This window comes from Typopeltis vanoorti, chromosome 5, assembly GCF_054136105.1.
Source record: "Typopeltis vanoorti isolate ZY-2024b chromosome 5, IOZ_Tvanoo_1.0, whole genome shotgun sequence".
Lineage (NCBI taxonomy): Eukaryota > Metazoa > Arthropoda > Arachnida > Uropygi > Thelyphonidae > Typopeltis > Typopeltis vanoorti.
In genome coordinates this window covers 168,311,084-168,336,776 of record NC_143553.1, presented here as the reverse complement: position 1 = coordinate 168,336,776, position 25,693 = coordinate 168,311,084, and the positions used below count along the sequence as shown (strand labels likewise).

The 25,693-nt window shown below is 38.5% G+C and overlaps 1 protein-coding gene across 3 annotated transcripts in view; it reads left to right on the top strand.

Annotated features, from left to right (window-relative positions):
- Window positions 1-25,693, top strand: part of LOC150107043 (uncharacterized) — a 312,429-nt gene that overhangs the window by 15,192 nt on the left and 271,544 nt on the right. For 2 of the 3 annotated variants that reach the window (XM_090393401.1, XM_090393399.1), the window contains exon 1: window positions 9,533-9,583. The exons of the other annotated variant lie outside the window; for it this stretch is intronic. The gene's annotated coding sequence lies outside the window, so the exon portion shown is untranslated. Of the gene's footprint in view, window positions 1-9,532; window positions 9,584-25,693 lie in introns of those variants that run through there. 3 annotated transcript variants of the gene reach the window in all.

Below are 25,693 nucleotides of genomic sequence, written 5' to 3'. Positions count from 1 at the left end.
TCCTATCTAGGAGGCTGACTACCATGATGTGACTCTTGGTTAACTACGGGAGTAACGACATGTGGTGAGGACCCTATCTCTTCCACATGTTGTCATAAGTATTCATGACTGTAATCCGTGTATGTTCACGGGGCCGGTTTGCCTGTTCTGAGGGAAGAAAACCCGAAATTTCCGGGTGAAAAAAACCCTCTATGAGACCGGGTAACTCACGTTTAGTGAATTACCCGGTCTCATAGAGGGTTTTTTCTTCTATCTCGTCTCTAAATAAATCTTTAGAGACGAGATAAATTCCCGTCTTCAGATCATAGTCGGGAATCGAACCCAGGTATTTCCGACCAAAGGGCTTTGTCTATACCGACTGAGCTACGGAAGAATTTCTTTATTCAAATGACCAAATTATCGATAAAAAAAGGGAAGAAATCTGTGACAACGATAGCCTCAACCTGTCCAAAAATTATTGCATTGTCTTATAGAGAATTTGAGAATTTTATAGTTTTGAGAGTGAATGCTGTGAGACGAAGACGGACAGTGCAGGATATATTGTGGGATGTTGCCATTGGCCATGGAACCAAAAGAAGAAGAGCCAGAATTTGTAAGCAAATACAGGGTGGGCATAATTAAAGATGAGATGTTCAGAGCCCTGTAGCAAAAAATGTATTGGATGGAATTCAACCAAACCTGGTGAAGTACATTCTGGAACATGGGATTTTTCTTTACAGAAGTTAAAAATAGTATAAAATTCTGTCACTAGGGTACATTTAGCGCTATAACGAGTGCTTTTGGATCAATTAAACAGTAATGGCTAGAAGAGATACAAGAAATCAATTTTAGTGTTCGTATAACTTACAGATGAAGTTCCATATTTCCTTCTTTCTGGTGTTCTAAGAACTGCATTCTGTGAATTACTTTTTCTATAGCAGAACGTAACAGATCTGTATTAATTTGCTTCACATGCTGCCTTATTCTGTGTTTGAAGATTTCCAAATTAGGAACATCTTTCATACACCACGCGTTTCAGACGACTCCATCATTAAAAGTCACAGGGTAGAGATCAGGCGAACGAGGTGGCCATGTTGTCGGGAATGCATGACTAATCACTCTGTGTTCTGTAAAGTGTTTTCGTAACATTCGCTGTACCGGCAATCCAATCTGAGGTGGTGATCCGTCCTACATGAATATGGTAGAGTGAAAATATCATCACTGCTGCAGTTGCGGAACGGCAAAGTTGCGCGAAATCTCTCGATACCTAACAGCAGAGACGGTACAAGTCATTGGTCCTGTCGGGTGAAGTTCTTCGAAAAAGTACGGACCGATAATAAACCATACACTGAAACCACACCATACCGTGTCTTTCAGTGAGTGTAAGACGGTCTGATCGAACAGTGAACTGTAGTATTAGCACACAAAAGTGTGTGCTAACACTACAATTCAGATAAAAATGTGCCTCTGCACTCCACAAGATCTTCCACGGCTATACATTATTCAATCGAGCTAAGAAGGTCAGGGCAAACTGCTGTCAAGTTTTTGCATCAATATGCTCCAAAGCTTGAGTATGAGAGTTCTTGTAGTGGAAAAACCTCAGCATTTGAAGCAGGATTTTCCAAACACTTGAGTATGACATGTCCAGTTGCCTTGATATTGCTCTAGCACTGCTGGGCCCTGTGAATTATTTATTATGTTCCACGACGTCAGTTGAAACTTCATCAATTTGTTGAGGAATAATCTATTTGCGCCCTCGTCCTGGCCTCACTGCTAAAGATTCGCTATTTTCAAATTGTAAAATCGTTTTTCTAAGATTTGTTATTGTCATTGGACCTTTTATCCTATCTTTCAAGCATCGGAAGTCTCGACGCCCGGTATTAGCGTTACCACGTTGTTAATAGTAAAGTGTGATTAGTAACGCAAGTTTCCGTAAGGTGACATCCATAGCTCTTCAGTTTTATCAGAATGAAGCGAATCAGTTTCGGTCTTCTTTTATCCACCAACTCGTCAGTAGAAATAGTGAGATTATGCAAATATTACGAGACTCAACGCCAATTGTCCACTGGTGGCAGAATGTTGTATTTTTTTGTTTCTATAAGTCAAAATCCCGATGTTGCAGAATGTACTTACACCAAGTTTGGTTGAATTCGTCCAGTTTTTTGTACATTTTTCGCTACAGAGCTCTAAATATCTCCACTTTATTTATGACACCCTGTATGTTTGGCAGGTGTAAAACCAATGATCATTATGCAAATTTTTGACTATAGCAGTATATAAATTGGGCAGAGAAAACAAAATATAATAGTAAGGGGAGAGAATTTCTGTGATTCTCGATCGAAAAATATTGTACCAACGTAATAGAGAACTCAAGAATCAAGAATTTTGCATTTTGTCATAACATCAAAGGGTGATATTGTAACTGAAATGTCACATCTCATGTTTTCCTCAGTTGAGAAGAAAGAAAATGTAGTCTTGACTTAGAGAATGAACAAGCATAAAGTATCAAGAAGGAATGAATTTTGTGGAATAAAAAATATAGGTGACTATAATAGTTTTAGAGACCAGCTTGGGGTAGTTCAATGGTTAGAAGAATTGCAAGGGAGAGATGTCAGCAGTGCACAGGTATTCATTAGCAGCAATGGAAAATTGCATATCTCAAGTGAAAATGATAACACGATTTGTTTCGTTTGATGAAATTAGGAAAAGGGCAGTGGGTGAATAGCTCACAGGGTTAAAGTGATTCTCATGGAGTTTTTTCGATACGTATCCTGTAGAAGAAAGAATGATGATAGAAAGATGATACTGCCTGGAGAAAATGATAACAAATGCAGAAGATATAGTTGAGAGGTTTAATGAGCATTTCATAAAAGCATTTCATAAAACTGCATTTCATTTGAATGTAACACCATGCAAATGAATACAGTAAGAAGAAAGAGGTAACCATGGTAAGTAACGAGGAGATGTAGGAAGAATTGGGTAAACTCGAAGTTAATAATGATTTGGGTCGTGATGAGATAACACCATGTGTTTTGACGGAATGGTGCAGGGAATTAACAACACCTTTTTAACATGCGTCTCGCACTGGGCCGAGTTCAGAAAGAGTAGAAAGATTGTAAAGTCATTTCCCTTTATGAGGGTGGTGATAAAACTAAAGTTTGGAATTATAGGTCATTCTGTGTGTCTGGAGTTGTGGGTATTAAAGAAGTTAATCAGGTTCCAGATTCAGAACTGGGTTGATAACGGCAGCATTATCTTAAACAGCGAACATACGTTTACTAAACGAATATTGTGTTTTAGTACTCTGGTTATTCATTACAACAAGGTGAGCAATGCATTGAATGAAGGTGAAATGATATATTTAGATTTCATAATAGTCTCTGATATATTTCCACATGTAAGCTGGTGATTAAACTGGAAAGGAGGGGGGGGGTGGACAGTAGATTAATACATTCGATAAGAGATTAGCTCTCTGATAAGTATCACCAAACTGTGTATGGAGGAGCGATTTCAGAAAAGGAGAAATTTACTTATGTTGTATACTCCAGGATCTCTTTTGGCCCGTCTTGTTTAACTCGTGTCTTAATGATATCGAGAGGGATTTGAATGATGCTATGTATTTTACCAGAGCCTGTGTAGCTCAGTGGAAGTGACGCTTGAGTCCTCTGCACTTGGTCGCTCAAAGTTAGACTTAGATTCAAGTCTAGTCGCCGACTGAAAGAACTTTTTCTAAGCCTATCTTCGACCGGTTCCCGATTTAGTCGATCTCTAGCATGGGAAAATGGGTTTTCCTCTCAGAAACTCGGGTTTTTCGTCCCGTAAACTCAAGAAAATCGACCGTAGTATCCACATTATTTCAGACACTAATATATCCTGTTAGGGTTAGTACCAAGAGATGGCAGCATTTGTTTGCCGGTCTCTTCATCAGTGGCCGCCTATAATTAGTGATAGACATGGGTCAGCTATCTCTGATTGGCTATTGGTGGAGATTTAACTGCCCACTCAGTCTTCAAAAGCTAGATAAGGTATAAAGGCCTCGCCTATTCCCTATAAACGGAATAAAAAGCGTTAGCTGATTTTTTTAATTTCGTGACAATTCCAAGGAGTCCAATTACTCATTGAGGGATGGCACCTACTCTAGAACACTTCGTCTCCACCACTTCCATCTGTAACCATCATCTATACCACCGCTATCTACTTCCCACCAGCACCAGCAGCACCACCACTGGTATTTTTTGTATGTAAATTGTGTGTGTCCTGAAGGCCGATTTGTCTGTATGTGAGGTGAAAAATCCGAATTTCCAGGAGAAAATACCCTGCTACCTCCCTATGAGATAGGCTAACTCACCTACAATTGAAAAAAAAAACTTTCAACAGTGCTTTGGAGAGACTTAATATATACCAACCAATAACTCACACCCTTATGGCGATTTCCAAATTCATGGAGCATTAATAACCTGAAATACTAAGTAACATTACTATGTAATTATTTCAACAACACCTATCAACTGAGACTGCGTCGCATAATACGACACACCACAACTCTTTAAAGAACTTGACGCTTCAACAACTCACAAAACTCACCTGTGAGAGAACATCTCATACCCACTCTACTTGATAACCTACCACAACATTTAAATCATAAGCATTTACAGAACACTAAAACACGAATGGTGGAAGCTATATAAGCATATGTAGTATAGCAGATAATACTCACGTTCACTAAAGAAATCACAGAATTACAACACCAAACGTTGCTTTCAGTTTATGAAACGTTGTAAACAATATAAATAGAGTATACTAATTCTACTTTCATCTTAAAAGCTAATTTTAGCTTCGAAGTGGATAAGATTAGACTACCTCAATACGCCTTAATCTACTTATCCTTTCACTATCCTTATCATTTTAGTTTATAACATTACTAATATCCATTTAGCACTTTGTATTGAACTCCTCGAATAGATAATTGCAGTGTGTTAACTGCATACATAATATCTATGTTGATAATCTCTTTCAAATATATGAACTACAGTATATGCAAAGAGGAAATGCTTTTCCTGTTGAGCTTGAAAGGAATAAAATAGAGTTCAAATTAAGGGGATATTAAATCCCACATTGTTTTAAACCCGAATAAGAAACTCAAAGTTGGGAATCAGAGGGTTTCATGCCGAATATAGTAAACTATAAAAGTATCGGCGGCCACTTCCGTGAGCTAATGCAAGTAGTCCTAGTAGTACAATCTCAGGCAACTCGTTGCAAAGGTGGGGAAAGTTCTGATCGCTAATCTTGGTATTTTCCATAATGTAAAAACATATTTCCTAGGAAATGTATGCTGTTATTACATTATGGTGGGAGGTCACTACCCAGACAGGTTTTTAGCCTTTTTTGAGGCTTCATCAGTGAGTAGCTAGACCAAATAGATACCAAAGGGTATACCGATCAAAACTTTCCTCACCTTTGCAACAAGTTGCCTGAGATTGTACTACGTACTAGGACTACTTGCATAAGCTCACGCTAGTGGCCGCCGATACTTTTATAGTTTACTATATTCGGCATGAAACTCTCTGATTCCAATCTTTGAGTTTCTTATGCGGTTTTAAAACAATGTGGGATTTAATATTACCTTAATTTGAATAATGTTTATATCGCCGAAATGAAGCATATTGGCTCTTTATATTTAAATAAAATAGAGTGATTTAATAACGGTATTTAACGCCCCTGCCTTCTTTTTATTATTCATTAATATAATTAATATATTTTTATTCATTAATATAATCTAAATGATACTTACCGGGTGCGAAATTTAAGGATGTAAGTGAGAGTATTAGAGTGCAAAAACAGAGGGTGAAAGAATTAATAATTGTGGCGGGTACGAATGAATTGAAAGGTGATAAATTATTTATGAGAGAGGACTTGAAAGTATTGTTAAAGGTAGCGAAAGAAAAGAGTGACAGAGTTAGAATGGTTAGTCTGTTTCCGCGGTATGACAGAGAGGAGTTTAGGAGGAGGGCCATAATCGCAAATGACATTATGCGCAGGTTATGCAGACGGTGTGGTGTGGAATTCGTGGACGTGTGGAATGAGTTTGAAGGGCGAAAGGACTTATACAAAATGAATGGCCTGCATTTGAATGGATTTGGTGTGCGGAGACTGGAAAGAGTGTTGCTGAATGAAGTGAAAATGGATGTGCAAAACCAGGGAAACTGGAACTACCAAGGAGGGGGGAGAATGGATATGCAGACATCAGTGAGACAGATGAGTGTAAGAATGTATATAATGTACCCGAGCCAGCACTAAGGACAAAAAATGGGAATGGGTCATTTAGAATAACGCATTAATATAGGGTTGGGACTAAGGGATCACGGCATTTCATGTATACTAATGCCAGGAGTATTAGGAACAAGAAGGAAGAATTTTTGGCCTTGATTGGCTCTTCCTGGCCACAGGTTATTGGCATTAGTGAAACATGGCTGACGGAAGATGATATAGTTAATGGGATAGAATGTGTAGGTTATAGGTTATAGTGTGTTTAGGAGGGACAGAGAGAATAAAATGGGGGGAGGGGTATTATTGATGATAACTGATGAACTGCAGCCAAGGAGAATTGAAGTTGCATCGCAGGATAGTGAAAGGAGCTCATTTGAGGCTATTTGGTGTGAGACTGAGACTGGCAGAATAAAATATACAGTTGGGTGCTGCTATAGACCAGGTGATGGAATAGATGGTGGAGATAGTATGCATATGGAAATTGATGAAATGAGCGGAAGGAGGGTAATTATTATGGGGTATTTCAACTATGGTAACATTGATTGGAAGGAGGAGAGGACACATGTGAGGAAGGAAAAGGATTTTATCCAATTATTAAGGGATAACTATCTGAGACAGCATGTAATTGAAAATACTAGGGGTGTGAGAGTGCTTGACCTGGTAATAGCATCTGAGAATTTGACTGTAATGAATATGACCATGTTGCCACCTATTGGTGAGAGTGATCATAAGGTCTTGACCTGGGAAGTGGCTAAAGGTGTGGAATTTTCGATTAAGACAGGGTATATGTGGAATTACAGTGCTGGCAAGTATCACAAACTTAGGAGATTGCTTGGATCAGTGCCATGGCATGTACAACTGCAAGGGCTGGACGTCGATAGAGCATGGGAAGTGGTCAAGGAGGATTTACAGGAGGTAATGGCTGATTGTATACCTAGGGTCCGAATAGTAAAACAAGTAGGGGTTAAATGGATGAATAACACCACTAAGCTTGAGCTGCAAAAAAAGAAACAACTGTGGAGGGAATTTAAACAAAGGGGTGACCTGCAGGCACACGAACGGTATAAAGTGCAGGCCAGAAAGGTAACGAGTGTGGTAAAAAAAGCAAAAGCGGATTATAAAAGGAAACTAGCTTTGCAAGCAAAAGAGAATCCCAAACAGTTCTTTCAATATGCTGTAAGCAAGAAAAAAAACTGTACATGGCAAAATGATTTAAAGGATTGACGATGGTAAGGATGTCACTGAATCAGTCGTTATAGTGGAGTTACTGAGTGTGCACTTTGCAAAAGCATATCATCCAGGTGGTGACATTGAAAAAAATGAAGGAACCATTAGTTTATACGGGAATAGTGATGAATGAAGTGGAGGTGAATAGTCTATTACAGAACCTTAATGTGAGCACATCTGTGGGATTGGATGGTATACCGGCACGGGTCTTGCGTGAAGTGACTAAAGAATTATCAGTGCCCTTGTCCATGTTGTTTAATCTGAGTCGCAGGTCTGGTTTAGTCCCGAAGGTGTGGAAAGAGGGGAAAATAGTTTCACTGCATAAAGGAGGATCCAAGACTACGGTTGCAAATTCCCGACCGATCAGCATATCAGGAGTCATTGTCAAGGTCTTAGAGAAAGTAGTCATGGGAAAATACAGGAATGGATTGATGAAAACGAGATACTGTACAGGGGACAGCATGGCTTTGTGAAGGGTAGATCATGCTTCAGTAACTTGCTCAAGTTTTATAACAAGGTGACTGCTGAGCTGGATAAGGGAAATGGGTTTACAGTGATACTGCTGGACCTGACAAAGGCGTTTGACAGGATACCACATGGAATACTAATCCGTAAACTACAACATATGGGAATGTATATAGGATTGGTGAGATGGATAGGTGGTTGGTTGATGGAGAGATATCAAAGAGTAGTTTATTCAGGAGTAGAGTCCAAAAGACGGCCTGTGACTAGTGGTGTGCCGCAGGGTTCTGTTCTTGGACCACTGCTGTTTAATCTGTTCGTTAACGATATAGGGAAGGATCAAAGTGGAACAATTCATTTGTTCGCTGATGACGCAAAGTTGGATAGGGCAATAGTGAATGCAGAAGATGTCAAAGTCTTGCAGGATGACTTAGATAGATTGCAGTTCTGGGCTAAGGAGAATGGATGTCAATTTAATGTGACAAAATGTAAGGTTATGCATTTTGGGGTGAAAAGATTAGCAGCAGCCTACCACATTGGTGGAACTGTACTCCAAGAGATTGATGAGGCCAGGGACTTGGGAGTGTTGGTGGATAGGGAGATGAAGTTTAGGGGGCACATTGCAAAAGTCGCTAAATCAGCTCATCAACTCACTTGGTTGTTGAAAAATACCTTGACGAGCAGAGACAAGCAAGTTATTGTACCTCTGTACCGAGCCTTGATAAGACCTCATCTCGACTACTGTGCCTAGATTTGGTCACCTCGGTTCCTTCTTGATGGGGAGGAGCTGGAGAGGATCCAGAGGCGAGTGACTAAGATGATAACAGGTCTATGGAATGAACCATATGAGAACAGGTTGAAGATTTGTGGGTTGCAGAAGCTAGTTGATAGGCAGAAAAGGGGAGATATGATTGAGACATTCAAATTGCTAAAGGGATTCTATAGGATTAATTCAGAGGATATTTTTGAGATCAGGACTGGTGGTGGGAGAACTAGGGGACACCTATGGAAGCTGGGCAAGAGTGTGGTTAGCAGGGTGTTAGAGCTGGGTTCTTTACTTTTAGAGTGGTAAATGAGTGGAATAAGCTGCCAGAGTCTGTTGTTGGTGCTATTACTGTGAACGAGTACAAGACAAAGTATGATAGATACTGTGAGAATGTAATCGCATAGTTGTGTAGACATGATGTTTAGGGCCTCCCTCGATGAGTCTAAGGATTCCTGGAGTCGCCCGAAATAATAATAATAATAATAATAATAATAATAATAATAATAATAATAATAATAATAATAATAATAATAATAATAATAATAATAATAATAATAATAATAATTTATTACTATTATTTATTTTCGGAAATGGAGAGATTTCTGATAGTACTCCCTATTCTGGAAATAAAAGGCGTTAGTGGATTTTTTTTATATAACTCACATAAGCGATTATTTATTAATCCCCCCCCCCCAAAAAAAAAACATTCAATTATTTTGTGAAAACTGTGGTATGTTTTGGTGACTTTCCATGAAAATGTGTGAACAGTGAATATTTATATCATATCATATTTGTTTTGTGAACAGCACCTAGGTAACATTAGTGATGGTAAGACGCTCATTGTAATCAGTTTGGCTCGTGTTTCCAGACTAGCAACTAAAGGTATGTTATGCATACTATCAGAAATCTACCCATTTCCGAAAATAAATAATAGTAATAAATTATATTAATGAATAATAAAAAGAATATTTACCATTGAATTTGCTTGTTTTATTATACTTATGCCGATGGTTATTGTTTTTTTGCGAAAATAGATTACGAATCGTATTTGAAAGTAATTTGCAAAACGTTTGTAGTTGATTTATTTATGTATTCATTTTTATTTTCCATTTGAATGTAGCATACGTTTAGAAAGTTAGCATTATGATACGGAAAAAAAACGCGTTAAAGTTATTACTTTATACTGTACCATTTATCTATCTGCCGAAATCCGTATGCTTTTTATTGATTAATTTCGTGCAGTGAGAAACTACAGTGCTTCTGCTGTACCCAGCTATTGTTCAATAATAGTGTACATGTGTTGCGATGATAATAACTTTTTTTGCGTAATGTTTGGTATGTGTATATCATAGATCAAGCAGTTTGTTTTATTGTATTCTTAGACATACCAAATAGTACGAGTGATTTTTTCAGTGTCGTTTTAATCTAAACGAAAGAACGAAAGTAGGCTATAATTAGCCATTAAAATAATAGTAGTTTTAATCGTCAATTGGTGTATCTTTTTCTTTCTGTGGGTATTTTGATATTTCATTTCATAAATATCCTATATTACACTTACTGCAAATAGAAAGGGGGCATCAGCATCCAGTAGGAGATGCCATAATCGCAAACCTTCTGAAGCAATTGTATTTAATTACTTTTCTAATGTTAATTATTTTAGTAGTCAGAATGGATATTACTATTATATTTTATTGTACCCAAAGCAGTATTACTTTGGACTGCAAGCTTCTATACCCTAATGTCATCAGTGTATAGTGTGAATAGTGGATGTGGTATTTTATGTTTATTTATATACATCAGATTCGAATATAATTAACATTTATGTTATTTATATTTGGATACCAATGTTTAATTGGTTGGATATTGTACTGACTATTCTCAAAAAAAAAAAAAAAAAAGCCTAAAATCTAGAGAAATGTAATCTCTGTAAAAAGTTCTTTAACTTGGTCACAAATTAAATCAAACTTGTCAAGAAATTAAATTCTTGCTTAGTACTTTATCCAATGATCCTCCATAGCTCAGTCAATATAGACGAAGCCCTTTGGTTGGAAAGATCTAGGTTCAATTCCCATCAGTGATGTGAGGAACCTTTATTTGGTCTTTTTTGATGAAAGGTGAGTTAGCCAGTCTTATACGGAGATAGTTTTTTTTCTGCCCAGAAACTCGGGTTTTTCATCCCCCAGAACAGGCAAACTGGCCCTGTGAACACACAGATTACGGTCATGAATACGTCCCAGCCATATACCCAATTTTTATCTGGGTCCTGAGCCTGGATAAAAATTGGGGATGTGGGGTAGCAATAATGAACTACCCTGTAAAAAATCTCACCAGGTGGGCAATGGCTACAAAGTCACTAGGATCAGAAATGACTGAAGGGAAAAACCACCAGCACTTTATCCAAATGTAAGCAAACAAAGCTTGCACGTGAAGTATCTTCATGACTAGGTGACTTGTATATAAAGGCTGATGACTTCACATCAATTGTCTAAGTATCCCATAATGCAAAGCACATATCCTTTTGGATATGTGTTTGGATAAACCCACACCATTATGGAGGCTGTGGGGATACCTGTCCAAAAATTGAGTGATCTATAAAATCACTCTAAATCGCACTGAGTGACCCTACTGGATCACTACTAAACTCATTACTCCTGAATCACTCCAGGACAGGAAACTCAGTGACGGGCAAAAACCTACCACCAAGTAGAGACTCTACTTCCCAGAAAGACAAACACTATTAAATATCATCAGTGGGAGCCTTACCCAGAAGAGATACTAAGCTTGAATTAATGCAGAAAGCATGTATTTCCAATATACAGTAGTAATTTATATTAAAATTTTCTGGATTAGATATAACGTAGAACATTCTTTTCACTTGGTTTCAAATTAAATTTCTTCATCTCTAATCCAGGGAATTTTAATAATAAGGTGTTACACCTTTTTACTACTTGTATATGGGAAATATGACTTTTGTATTAATTCACCCGTATCTCTTGTAGATCTGATTACCACTGATGAGATGTAAAGGTCAAAACTGGCCTGTGTAGTGACTTTCCAATTATATATGCATGTAGGAAGATGCATGTAGCAATAGGAGAATGGAATTTCTAGAATTCTTGAGGGACAAATGTCTTAGGCAACATTTAACAGAGGGAACAAGAGGTTCAAAAGTTTTGGATTTGGTTATAGCATCAGAAGAGTTGATAATAACTGAGTTGATGTCTCTCCCACCAGTTGGAGAGAGTGACCATATGGTGTTGACTTGGAAAATGAATAGACATGCAGGAGTATCAAAGAGACGGGAACTTATGTGGAATTATAAGGCAGGTGATTATAATAGTCTTAGACATCAACTTCGGGAAGTTTCATGGAGGCAGGAATTGGAAGGCCGGGATATCACTAGTGCGTGGGAAATTGTGAAAGAATATTTGTTATCAGCAATGGTAAGTTGTATGCCACGAGTGAAGAAGAGGACGCAATTTGGAGTAAAGTGGATGACAAACAATATTAAACAGGAATTGCATGCGAAAAAGAGGCTATGGAAGAGATATAAGGAGACAGGTGAAGAGATGCATGAGGAATATAAGACACAGGCCAGAAGAGTGACTAGTGTGGTAAGGAAAGCGAAACTGGAATATGAGAGGAGATTGGCCCTAAGATCCAAAGAAAATCCTAGGGAATTTTTTAGCTATGTGGCCAGTAGGAGGAGAAATGACCGTGAAAGAATGATATTGTGGGATAAAAATGGGAATAGAGTGACTGATGCAGAGGACATAGTGGAATTGTTCAATGAACACTTTATTGGAGTATTTCATCCTAGAGGAGTCAGTTTTAATGCTAGAGGGATAGGACTGGTTCGAGGTCTGGAGGTACAGGAGGAGAGTATGTTTCAGATACTGAGTACTCTGGATGTCAGTAAAGCTTCGGGACTGGATGGTATTTCAATACGAGTTTTGAGAGAATGTGCTAGGGAATTGACAGTGCCTTTAACGTGGCTTTTCAATGAAAGTCTGGCTTTGGCAAAGGTGCCCAGGGAATGGAAGGAAGGTAAGATAGTGCCATTGCATAAGGGTGGTAACAGACTGGAAGTGTCTAATTATAGGCGAGTCTGTGTGTCATCAGTAGTTGTTAAGATCTTGGAGAAAGTAGTGAGGGACCGTATACAGCATTGGGCAGATGAGGGTAATGTTATCTGTGAGAATCAACATGGATTTGTGAAAGGACACTCTTGTTTTAGCAATATGCTAGCCTTTTATAATAAAGTTTCAAGAACATTAGATGAGAGAAAGGCATATACTGCAATTTTCTTAGACTTGGCGAAGGCATTTGACAGGGTGCCACATGATAAGCTGATATTTAAGTTGCAGCACATGGGTCTGGATGTCAGATTGGTCAACTGGATTCAGAATTGGCTGTCTGGTAGGTATCAGAGAGTTGTGTATGGTGGAGCAGTTTCCAGGAGGCAGAGGGTTACAAGTGGGGTCCCACAGGGCTCAGTACTCAGGACCTATATTGTTTAACCTTTATATCAATGACATAGCCAGTGGATTGCAGGGGGGATATTCAGTTGTTTGCGGATGATGCGAAGCTGAGAAGGATTATTAGTAATAGTGCAGATGTGGTAGCCTTGCAAGAGGATTTAAATAAGCTAGATAGATGGGCAAATGAATGGGGGTGTCAGTTTAATGCAGCAAATTGTAAGGTCTTTAGGTTTGGGAAACATCGATGGGATGCTGCATACTCTATGGGAGGAGTTATACTGGAGGAAGTAGGGGAGACAAGAGATCAGGTTTCTATCAGTCAACAACCCCAGAAGTTTAGGGGACATATTGCAAATGTGGTGAAGGTAACACAGAGGATTGCTGCTATTATGAGAAGGAAACTGACCTGCAGAGATAAGAGGGTTATCATTCTGTTGTATAAGTCTCTAATCAGACCCCACTTGGACTATTGTTCTCAGATTTGGTCCCCAGGATTTGAAGGGGATAAATTAACTGTGGAAAGGATACAAAGACGGATGACAAAGATGGTTTCAGGACTGTACAAGGATAGTTATGAGGATCGGCTGAGAGAATGTGGACTGTAGAGTTTGATGGATAGAAGTAGGAGAGGTGGTTACAGGGTTGACACTGGGGAATTCTTTCGCTTGGTTGAACAGCGGGAAGGAGTGATGACAAGAGGCCATCCCTGGAAGTTACGAAAGGAAACTGTGAGCAAGAGGGTAAGGAGTGGTTTCTTTGTGTGGAGGGTGGTTGAACCGTGGAATGCATTGCCTGATGGAGTGGTGGGAGCGAGAACGGTCAGCGAGTTTAAAGAGTGGTATGATAGACTTTGTGTTTCTCGGGGGGGGGGGGACCTCCCCTCGATGAGTCTTGTCAGACTTTGTCTTAGGAAGGACCTCCCTCGATGAGTCTTTTGACTCCTTGGAAGCCTGAATAATAATAATAATAATAATATACAGTCATGCTGAAGTAAAAGAACTCTCCAGCAGGATTGAAAATTAGCTTTCTATAAATATTTTTCTTTTTACTCACAACATAGCAAAAGAATGCCTTTTGGATTCACTATAGAATGTTCAGCCAACACTTCACACTGCATCTACTGCCTAGTGGGTCTACCTTTCTAGTTGCTATTTCCTCCAATTAAGAAGGTATCATTTTGTATTGGGAATGGTTGATGGTTTTCCCAGAGTCCCTTTTGGACTCTAGCAAACACATCACCTGTCTTCCTGCGGTGTGGATTCACTATTGTGATCCCTGAATTTCAGGTCCTTGTTCACCACCCCTCCCAGATCTCTCATCTCCTCTACCTCCTTTAAAGTTTCCCCACCATGTGTATACTTTGCATCCCATTATTGCGTATCAAATTTTAAAACCTTACACTTTGCAAAATTGAACTGAGTTCCACTTACCCATTCATACAATCTATTTAAGTCTTCCTTGAACATTCATACCATTTGTTTGCCTCTACATTGCTCTCCAATTTTGCATCATCTGCAAAGGGCTGCATATCACAAATCCCATCCCAATATCATTAATATACAAATTAATCAACAATGACCCACTACAGATCCATATGGCACACCACTAGCGACTCTCCTCTTTCAGGATACTGCCTCCCCATATACAACTTTCTGATACATGTGTGACAGTCAGTCACTGATCCAACTCACTAGTCTGTTATTCATTTCTGTCCATTTCCATTTATGTAACAGCATTATATGTGGCAGCCTATCAAAAGCGTTTGCAAAATCTAAGTATACTACTGTATATGCATCTCTCTCTCTTATCCAACACCTTTGTCTTAACCGCAGCCTTATCACCACCTTTATTCAATGGAACAATTTTACCTTCTTTCCACTTTCTTGGAACCAGTGCTGTTTTAAGACTTATTAAACAGGCATGCTAATGCAACTGCCAATTCTCTGGAACATTCCCTTAAGACACGTGATGATATGTCATCGAATGCTATTACGTTATTGCCATCAAGATTATCATCATCCTCTCCTATGTCCTCTATACTCGAGTTTTTCATGATTTCACCCCGATGAGGATGAAACATCCTTATAAATTGTTCACCGAATACCTCAAGAATGTCTTCCGCAGCAGTTACTATTCTACCATTTTCATCCATTAACATCATTTTACCATAATCATTTTCCTTCTACTTGCCACTTATCTGAAAAACTAGGGTTTTTCATGGCCTGATTTGGTAATTTCTGCATAGTTTTGCTGTTCTTACCAACTGAGTCACCTTCCCCTCTATACTCCTCGTGGAATTGATTGCTACCATTATTCATCTTGTGCAGTATCCTCTTCTTCCAAATTTCATGCTTAATCCTTTTATTCATCCATTTGATACCTACTTTATTCAGTCTTTTGACCTTCAGAATACATTCACAAAACAACGTTGTTGAATATAAATTAATAATGTCAAGAAATTATATTTCTGGTTTCATCCTTTATCCATGCGTTAGTAAACAAAGTTTGTGCATGAAGTATCTTCACGACTTGTATATAGAGGCTAATGACTTCACATCAATTGCCTTAGTATCCCATGATGCAATGCACTTATCCTTATGGGCAAGTATAATGCTATGCATTATGGGAAGGCTATTATTGAGGGCTCATCATAAAGGTTGAAACTAGTCTAGGTAGTGGCTCTTCACATAATGCATAGTATTATATTTGTCCATAAGGATATGTGCATTGTATTGAGATGCTAAGGTAATTGATGTGAATCAGTAGCTTCTCTATACAAGTAGCCTTGTCATGAAATTACTTCAAGTGCAAACTTTGTTTGTTTACACTTGTATAAAGGATGAAACGAGGAATATAATTTCTTAGTATCTATATTTATATTATAACCAAGTGAAAAAACTCAACATCTGATGTTAAATATCTTTCAGTCAGTTCTTATGCAGAACTTATATCCCACCTGCTTTACACCTCATTCCATGCTATAGCTCCAAGCTATCTCCTAAGCTTTTCATAATCACCAGCATTATAATTTCACATACTGTATGCTCACAGATGCAAGACCCTTGGACACTTCTGCGCATGTCAGAAGAAGAATCCATTCCGATAATAGGGTAATCACTCTGTCTTGTGAAATGATAATAATAATGTACAGGAAGCAGTGACTGCTAAAAGGAAGGCAAAGCAGAAGTGGGACGAGTCAAGAGTGGAAGAGGACAGAGAGAAAAAGCGAGAAGCCAATAGAGTTGTTGCACAGGCGAAGGCAATGGCATATCAAGACCTTTATGATCAATTAGAAACAAAAGGACAGAGAAAGATTTATCGATTGGCAAAATGTAGAAATAAGGCATCAAAGGACATCATGCATGTGAGACAGATCAAAGACTGGAGGAAGGGTATTAAAGAGGGATGTGTATATATAAGAAACAGCTGGAGAATATACTTTGAAGGGCTTTTGAATGAAGAAAATGCAAGGACTCGCAGAGAAGATGAGGAGCCTTATGAGGGGATGGTACAGAACATTATTAGAGTGGAAGTGAAGGAGGCCATAAAGAGGATGAAGAATGGAAAATCGGTGGTCCCTGACAGGATCCCAGTGGAGACATGGAAGACACTAAGGGAAGAGGGAATTGACCTGCTGTGGGATCTGTTAATAAAATTTTGTCAACAGGAAATTATACCTGAGGAATGGAGGAAAAGTACTCTTGTCCCCATCTACAAGAGTAAAGGGGATGCACAAGACTGTAAGAATTACAGAGGAATAAAGTTGATTTCCCATACATTATCTTGTGTGTAAGGAGTTTCACCTTGAGTTGTTTTGTGTGTGTGTTTTATACTATACTCCATGAAGACTGCTGTTTTCACCCCATTAAACTTCTAACAAATTCAACCCAGCATATAAGCCTAAATAAGAATTATCTCATGTCTCCTTAAAACTGTTCACAACAAAACACTCATGATAGTTTCTGGCAACCTATTCCACTTGCCTTCAAGCAAAAAATCTAGTCCTTACAAGCTATTCACATTCTTAGATAGTTTCCAGGGGTGATCCCTTGTTCTCTCCTGTCTTAGTCACGTACTGAAAATTTTCTTTTGATGTATTCCATAAAATCTCTTTTTAATAATGTATGTTTCTATTATATATCGCTTCATTTCTACACATTTGTAACTCACATGCCTTCATGTATTATATATGTATATATATATATATATATATATATATATATATATATATATACATACACTTTTTTTTTGTGAAAAAAAAAGTGTATGTATATACAGGGTGTTCGGGATAAATTTGACATATTTATAATTAATTATATTTTTCCATAAGTTACATGTATTAACACACACTTCTCTTCATTTAAAAGTTTGGACCCTTCTTCATTCATATACAAGATGTCAGAAAGGATGGATAGCTGGAACCCACCTGAATCATGGAAGAGAATAACTTGTATCATGATGATTCGTGCCCGCCATCAAAATAAGGATATTACGACTGCTGCCCAATGCTCCCTGAATACAGTAAAAACAATCAGGCATGAACTAGAGACTTGCAATGGTGACTACGAGGATGTAGCAAGAAGAAAGATCCCTAGCAGACGATCTGATTGCGTTCGTACAGCAGAATTCCTCGCAAATCTGCAGGAACAGGTGTTGAAGAACCCTGGCATTGGAATTCGGGCTTTGTTCGTGGAGTTGCTAACTGTAGTCAAGCCCTGGATAACAAGGGTAGCCAATGGTAGGCCGTATGTATGGCAGCAGGATTCGGCCCCTTGCCACACCTCTGGGAAAAGTCAAAAATGGTTGTCTGAAAATTTCTACGACTTCACCAGTCCAAATGTTTGGCCTCCAAACTCCCCAGACCTTAACCCCATGGATTATTTTGTATGGAGCGCAGTTGAAAAAGACACCAATCGCACTTCCAGTAATACAAAAGCCCAGTTAATGGATAAAATTAAAACAGTTTTTGCGGCCCTTCCCAGGGAGACTGTAGCATCAGCTTGTTCGAGGTTCCGAAGCAGAATTGAAGCTGTGATCGATGCTAATGGTGGTTATTTTGAGTAAATCTTGTTGATAGTATTGTAATTAACTCTGCCTGTAATGTTTTTTTGTCAATTCATTAAATTTAATAGATACAAAGAAGATTTTCTTTTTCCTTACGAAACTGTCAAATTTATCCCGAACACCCTGTATATATATATATATATATACATACACTTTTATGTATATATATATATATATACATAAAAGTATGTGAAAAAATATCAACATAAATGAAAAATCTGGATCCTAGAGAGGGTTCTTGATGGAAGACTGAGGAAGGAGGTGGAGATTGCAAAGGAGCAATTTGGCTTCATTCCTGGTCAATCAATGACAGATGCTATCTTTGGGTTACGACAGATGATGGAAAAGTTTCAAGAGAAGCAACGGGAGCTACATCTGGTATTTATTGATCTAGAGAAAGCGTATGATAGAGTGCCAAGGCAAGAAGTCGGAGTTATCTGAGGGAGAAGAAGGTACTGGAGAAATATCTCGGGCTGGTGCAGGAGATGTACAGAAATGTGAAGACAAGAGTTCGGACCAGTCTGGGAGAGACAGAAAGTTTTCCAGTGACAGTTGGCTTGCATCAAGGGTCAGCATTAAGTCCATTCCTGTTTAATATTATGATGGAGGTGGTGACGGAGGAGGTGAGAGACGACTATGTTGTATGCAGATGACATCCTGCTGTGTGCAGAATCAAGAGAAGAAATGGCAGCTAAACTGGAAAGTTGGAGGAAAGTACTGGAAGAGAGAGGTATGAGACTGAGCAGAAGTAAGACAGAATATGTGTGTTGCAAAGTGGATGACAGAACAGGAGCTGGAAGGAAATGTCATCAGGAAGGTCAGTGACGTTAGATACTTAGGTTCAACAATGAAAGAGGATGGTGAGGCTGAGAAGGAAGTGGGATGCAGGATACAAGCAGGATGGAGAAACTGGAGAGAGATAGCTGGAGTGCTGTGCAATAAGAGGGTGCCGATCAATCTAAAAGCCAAAATCTACAGGACAGTAGATTTTGGTAGATTTTTGGATTTTGGCTGAGACCACCTATGACGTATGCTATGGAAACTGTGGCCCTGAGGAAAAATAATATCAGTAGGATGGAGGTAGCGGAGATGAGAATGCTTAAGTGGATGTGCAGTGTGACTAGAAAGGATCGTTTGAGAAATGACTATGTAAGGGGAATGGTGAAAGTTACAAATTTAGGAGCAAAGATGAGATGGTTTGCCCATTCGATGAGGAGGGAGGAAGAGTATGTGGGAAGAAAGGTCATGCAGGTGGATGTGCCAGGGGGAGGAGGAAGCATGGGCAGCCAAAAAAAGAGATGGTGGAGGAGACTCCCTACAAATAGCAACCTTACTTAAGTGGAAAAAGCTGCAGAAGTCTGTCTTGTGGGATGAATTGTTTATTATTACATGTCGGAAAATTGTTATTCATTATCTATATGGATCGCATTTTGATATCAGGTTTAATACCACTATCCTTCAAAATGCGATCCATATAGATAATGAATAACAGAGAGGATAATGTACATCCTTGTCTGACACCAGATTTAACATTAAATAATTGTTTAATGTTAAATCTTCCTGTACTTCCTTCAATTCTAACTGCTGGCTTACAACTCAAATAAAGAGTTAGTATTGCTTGATATAATATCCCAGTAATGCCATACAACTGTAGCGTTTTGAATAGCTTCTCCCTTGGCACCTTTTTATATGCTTTTTCCAGATATACAAAATTTCAATACAGATCTTTGTCATATTCCTGTGAATTCTCAACTATTTGTCATAAAGTGAAAATCTGATCCTGACAGCCTCTATTTGGCCTGAATCCAGCTTGTTCTTTGACATGCTTCTCTTCCACAGTCCTTCTCAACCGTTTCTCAAGTACTGTCAAAAATCTTACTAGGAACATTCAGTAGAGAAATACCTCTGTAATTCTCACATTCAGTTTTATTTCCCTATTTATATATGGGTACTGTTGGGAGCTCTACTCCAATCATCTGGAATATGTCCCTCTGTCTAGGCCTTCTGAACTATGCAGTGCAGCCACTGTTTGACTTTTATACCTCGAGTATTTCTGGTCGAATATCATCAACTCCAATTGCCTTTCCACATTTCAGGCTTTTGATGGCTTTTTCTACTTCAAGTATGGATATGTATTCCTGACTGCATGCCTGGTCAGTGTTTTTTACCACTGTGCTGTCACTGATTGTTTCATTTAGCAATTTTTCAAAGTAATTGCTCCATACTTCAAGGATATCTTTTTCTCCAGTTTTCATGTCATCTCTAATTCCTTTTACAGCACTCTTTCCTCCATTTCTGAGCTTTTTCAACAACTTCCAGAATATCTTGCCACTTCTTGATATTTATTTTCTATGTTCTTACCATAGTCCTTCCATGACTTTTGTTTAGCTAGTTTTACACACTGTTTAGCTTTCTTACATTTGCCTCTGTATTCTCTAAGAGCACAAGCTGACTTATTGCTAGGAACTTTTACATTTTTTCTTCTTTTCCTTCAATGCTTCTTTAACTTCCTGTATCTATCATGGAGTGCTGATTTTTCTATCCTTGCAGACAAACCTCACCACATGCCTCTCTCGCTGAATCAATCAGTGTTTTCTTCAGGGCTTGCCACTGAATTTCCATGGTTTTGGTTCCTATTCCCAAACTCTTTCATTTTTTTTTCTTGAACTATACTTCCATAATTAAAATCACCCTTCCTTTTTTTTTCACTAACCCATATTGCTTATACAATTCTTAACCATAAACTCCACATTTCCAGATCTTTTGTGAAGGACTCTTGTCTTTTTCCAATGAACTCTATGTCGTTAAGATGGCATGTTCTGCAAGTCCAGACTATTCATGTTTAAGGTACTGAATGTAAGACTGGTGTTCTTCTAGTCAAACAGAGGCAGATCTTCCTGTTTGTCTGAAATAAGATAATCCACAAGAGCAAGGAATCTGGTAGACACCTGGATAATTAAGATGTGGAAGCTTGTCCTTAGGAGAAGTGAGAAAGGTGGAGATTTTTCTCCACTTTTCTCACAAAGAACCTCCTAGAGCAGCGCCTCCCAAACTGTGGGCCGCGGCCCCCTTGGGGCCTTAGGTTTTGTTGAGGGGGGCCGTGAAATAATGAAAACAAATTTAAAATGTTTTAAGACTAAGTAGATTTTTTTATTTTAATAGAAACGTATTTAACTTTTATTATTTCTTTTTTGTTATTTTTTATATTTTAATTGAAAAATGCACACATTGGTGTTGGTTCACAAACTTTGCTTCCTGCGTATTTCGCCGCTTAATGAATATTAGTAAATATTGCTTATTCATATGTTTCATTTCAAAGCAGTGGTTAATTGTATTTACTTCGCATGCTCTCCTGGGAAGCTCCAAATTTTCCTGTCCCTTTCAAGCGTTCTTAATCAGGGACTGTTAATATTGACTTTATATACATATCAAAACTCGTTTTATATTATCACTGTCATCCGAGCTAGTTTTCTGTTACCAATAAAAGTTTCGCATATACTTCACACAAGAAAAAAAGCTTAAACAAGTTCATGTGGGGAGATAGTAACTCGCTTGCAGTGGTAAACAACACACCCTCCTTAACAGTCACTATACTGCAGAGGCAATAAAAACAAGTACTTTTATTATGCCAGTGAATAAGGTATGAGCAGTCTGTGTAATATATTTCTGAACAAATAGTTCAATTAGAGACAACTGGGATAAAAACACACTAATTAATGAATCACATGTCCCCTCATACAGAAATTATGCTGTATAGACTGAAACAAAACCATATGTTGCATGGGCCAACACAGTAGCTAACTAAAAACGATTGTTATTAATTAGATGTGTCTGGTAATTAATTTATATAATTGACAACGCATATAAAGTAAATTAATTAAAGATAACCTTAATGAATCACTTCTATATTTCGGCAATGTCACATTGCCATCTTCGGGAACATAAAGATATGGTATGTGCACTAAGGAACTAACAAAGCAAATGAGGAAGAAAATAAGAACTAATTTTGTTCCTAAAGTCCTAATGGTGCCCTCTTGCGGGCAAATTTGGTAGTCTTGGCAGTTGGGCTGAAGTTCTCAAAATGAAAGTCTCCCAAATTTGGGGCAGTTTCATGCACCCAAATTTGTTGAGGTTAGGAACGTTTTTTAGAGCTGCTGAAGATTCTTTGAATAGTCTTTCATATTTAAACTTGCTGCGATGGATTATTTTTGTCTTCTTCCAACGAATTTTATGGTGGGTATCTAAGGCATGGTCTGCCAGCCCAGAGCGACTGTACTGGTGAAACCGGATGTAGTCTTGGTGTTCTGAAATCCTGATATTTGTTGTTCTGCCTGTTTGGCCAAAGTAGGACAATTTGCAGCTGCAAGGGACCTGGTATACACCAGGTAGGTCTAGGGGAAGTGGTTGGTCTTTGGTAGAGCGGATAAGGGATGCCAACTTTTTATATGGTCTGTAACAGGAAGTAAGGTCATATTTTTTGAGGATATTAGTTATTTTTTCAGAGGTGCCCTGGATGTAGGGGATAGTGATGGACTTGGTGTAGTCTTTATTGTGGAGGGGGGGGAGGGGGGTTGTGGTTTATAGGTTTTAGTATTTTTTGGATTTTTGGGCTGGACTCCCAAAAATACATAAACAAAATGTGCCATTACGTCCCATAGTTGATGGCATTGATCCCCCCACATATAAATTAGCCAAACATTTAGCCAAAACGCTCACACACTACACTGGCAACACACCATCACACATAAAAAACTCGGCCCACTTTAAAGCCAGTATAGAAAACCTCACACTCCAACACACTGACATAATGGTCAGTTTTGACGTCTCCTCCCTATTCACTAATGTCCCACTCAAAGAAACCTTTGAGCTCATCCAAGCCAAGTTTCCTCTCGATATCTCAGCCCTATTTCAGTTCACAATGAACTCAGGCTATTTCGTTTGGCAAGGAAAGTTCTACAAACAGATAGAGGGGACAGCCATGGGTTCACCACTTTCCCCACCCTTGGCCAATTTCTTTATGGAGATATTTGAAGAGAAAGCCTTAAACTCCGCCCCACAAAAACCCACTATTTGGCTTCGTTATGTGGATGATGTGTTTGCTATTTGGCCACATGGCTCAGATACACTCAACTCCTTCCTAACACACTTAAACAACCAACATCCCAGAGTCCAGTTCACCTTAGAAAAAGAGGAAAACAACACCCTCCCCTTCCTAGACACTTTAATCACCCACCAGCTTGATGGATCTTTGGTTTTCTCTGTTTACAGAAAACCCACCCACACTGGCAGATACATTCACCAGCAATTTCCCCCCCCCCCCCCTCACAACAATATGGGGTGATAAAAACACTATATAACAGGGCAAAATTAATCTGCTCAGATGACAAGGCCCTGACTATGGAAGTAAACCACATCCTCAACACTTTCTTAGCCAATGGCTACAACCCCAAAAAAATCCAAAAAATACTAAAACCTATAAACCACAACCCCCCTCCCCCCCCCTCCACAATAAAGACTACACCAAGTCTATCACTATCCCCTACATCCAGGGCACCTCTGAAAAAATAACTAATATCCTCAAAAAATATGACCTTACTTCCTGTTACAGACCATATAAAAAGTTGGCATCCCTTATCCGCTCTACCAAAGACCAACCCCTTCCCCTAGACCTACCTGGTGTATACCAGGTCCCTTGCAGCTGCAAATTATCCTACTTTGGCCAAACAGGCAGAACAACAAATATCAGGATTTCAGAACACCAAGACTACATCTGGTTTCACCAGTACAGTCGCTCTGGGCTGGCAGACCATGCCTTAGATACCCACCATAAAATTCGTTGGAAGAAGACAAAAATAATCCATCGCAGCAAGTTTAAATACGAAAGACTATTCAAAGAATCTTCAGCAGCTCTAAAAAACGTTCCTAACCTCAACAAATTTGGGTGCATGAAACTTCCCCAAATTTGGGAGACTTTCATTTTGAGAACTTCAGCCCAACTGCCAAGACTACCAAATTTGCCCGCAAGAGGGCACCATTAGGACTTTAGGAACAAAATTAGTTCTTATTTTCTTCCTCATTTGCTTTGTTAGTTCCTTAGTGCACATACCATATCTTTATGTTCCCGAAGATGGCAATGTGACATTGTCGAAATATAGAAGTGATTCATTAAAGTTATCTTTAATTAATTTACTTTATATGCGTTGTCAATTCCGTAAATTAATTATCAGTTATGTCTAACCAACGTATAAGTCTTACTACTAGAATTAATTAGATGTGTGTGAGTTCGATTTCCCAAGGCAGCAATAAAATTCAACTGAACGTGTTAAAACTAAGTATATATTCATTATATATATATATATATATATATATATAATGAATGTTATGGCAGTTTCACATATGGAATTCGGTTGAAGAGAGTTAGCATTTCAACTCAATTGTCAGCTATGCTTTTATCTTTGGGTTGCGCAATCTTTTGTTAATACCGCACCAATCATATGCATGTTTTAATAACCTGTCTTTGCTGTCTGTTTCGCGTTAGGCTTAATTACCGTAAAGGGAGAAAAGTCACAAAAGAGAAAAATGTTCCTGGTCCGGGGATTCCCTTATTCAGGTAATATTCACTAATTTCATGTTATCAGTCTGTGGTGTGCCAGTATCGGTAAGTGGTGATATTATTTGATCTATTCTACGTTAAAAAATTTAACCCTGAGATGGATAAGTGGCTGATAAAAAAAAAAAAAAAAAAAAAAAAAAAAAAAATTCCTGCGAACAATCAGAAGAAGCAGAAACAGACTCAAAAAAAGGACAGTATTTCATATTTTACCAGAACAGCCCGCATCCTCTTCAGAACCAAACGGTAAGAGGCAAAAAATGTAATATTTGCATTTGATTTTTGCAATATTCGCTGTGCATATTTTGTATTGAATATAAATACAATAAATATTATAATAATATATCTCTCTATTACGATTTTTTTCGAAGGGGGCCGTGAAATATTTTAATTTTTGCAAAGGGGGCCCTGACATCCAGAAGTTTGGGAAGCACTGTCCTAGAGGAGTCTTTGACTCCTCTAGGAGATTCTTTGATCATACACATAACTCATCATGCTGTGCTTTAAACACACTCAAATTCTCTGCAGACATCACACTCTCAGGCGAGGCATTCCAATCATTCACAACTTTGCATGCAAAAAACCTGCTTCTCACACCCTCTTTATACAGTTTCCAGGGATGACCTCTGGTTCTCCCCTGATCTTCCACTTTTCTGTAGAACCTCTCCAACATCATCATCATGCACATTAAGAATTTAGGCCTAGCATGGCCTGTTCCGGCCTTAGAAGTCATCGTTTAAGACAGTGGTCGATATCGATCCCCCCCCCCCCTGGAGGTCGATAGAAAAATATAAGACATCATTGTATGGGTAATATTTAATTCGGTTAACTTGGATT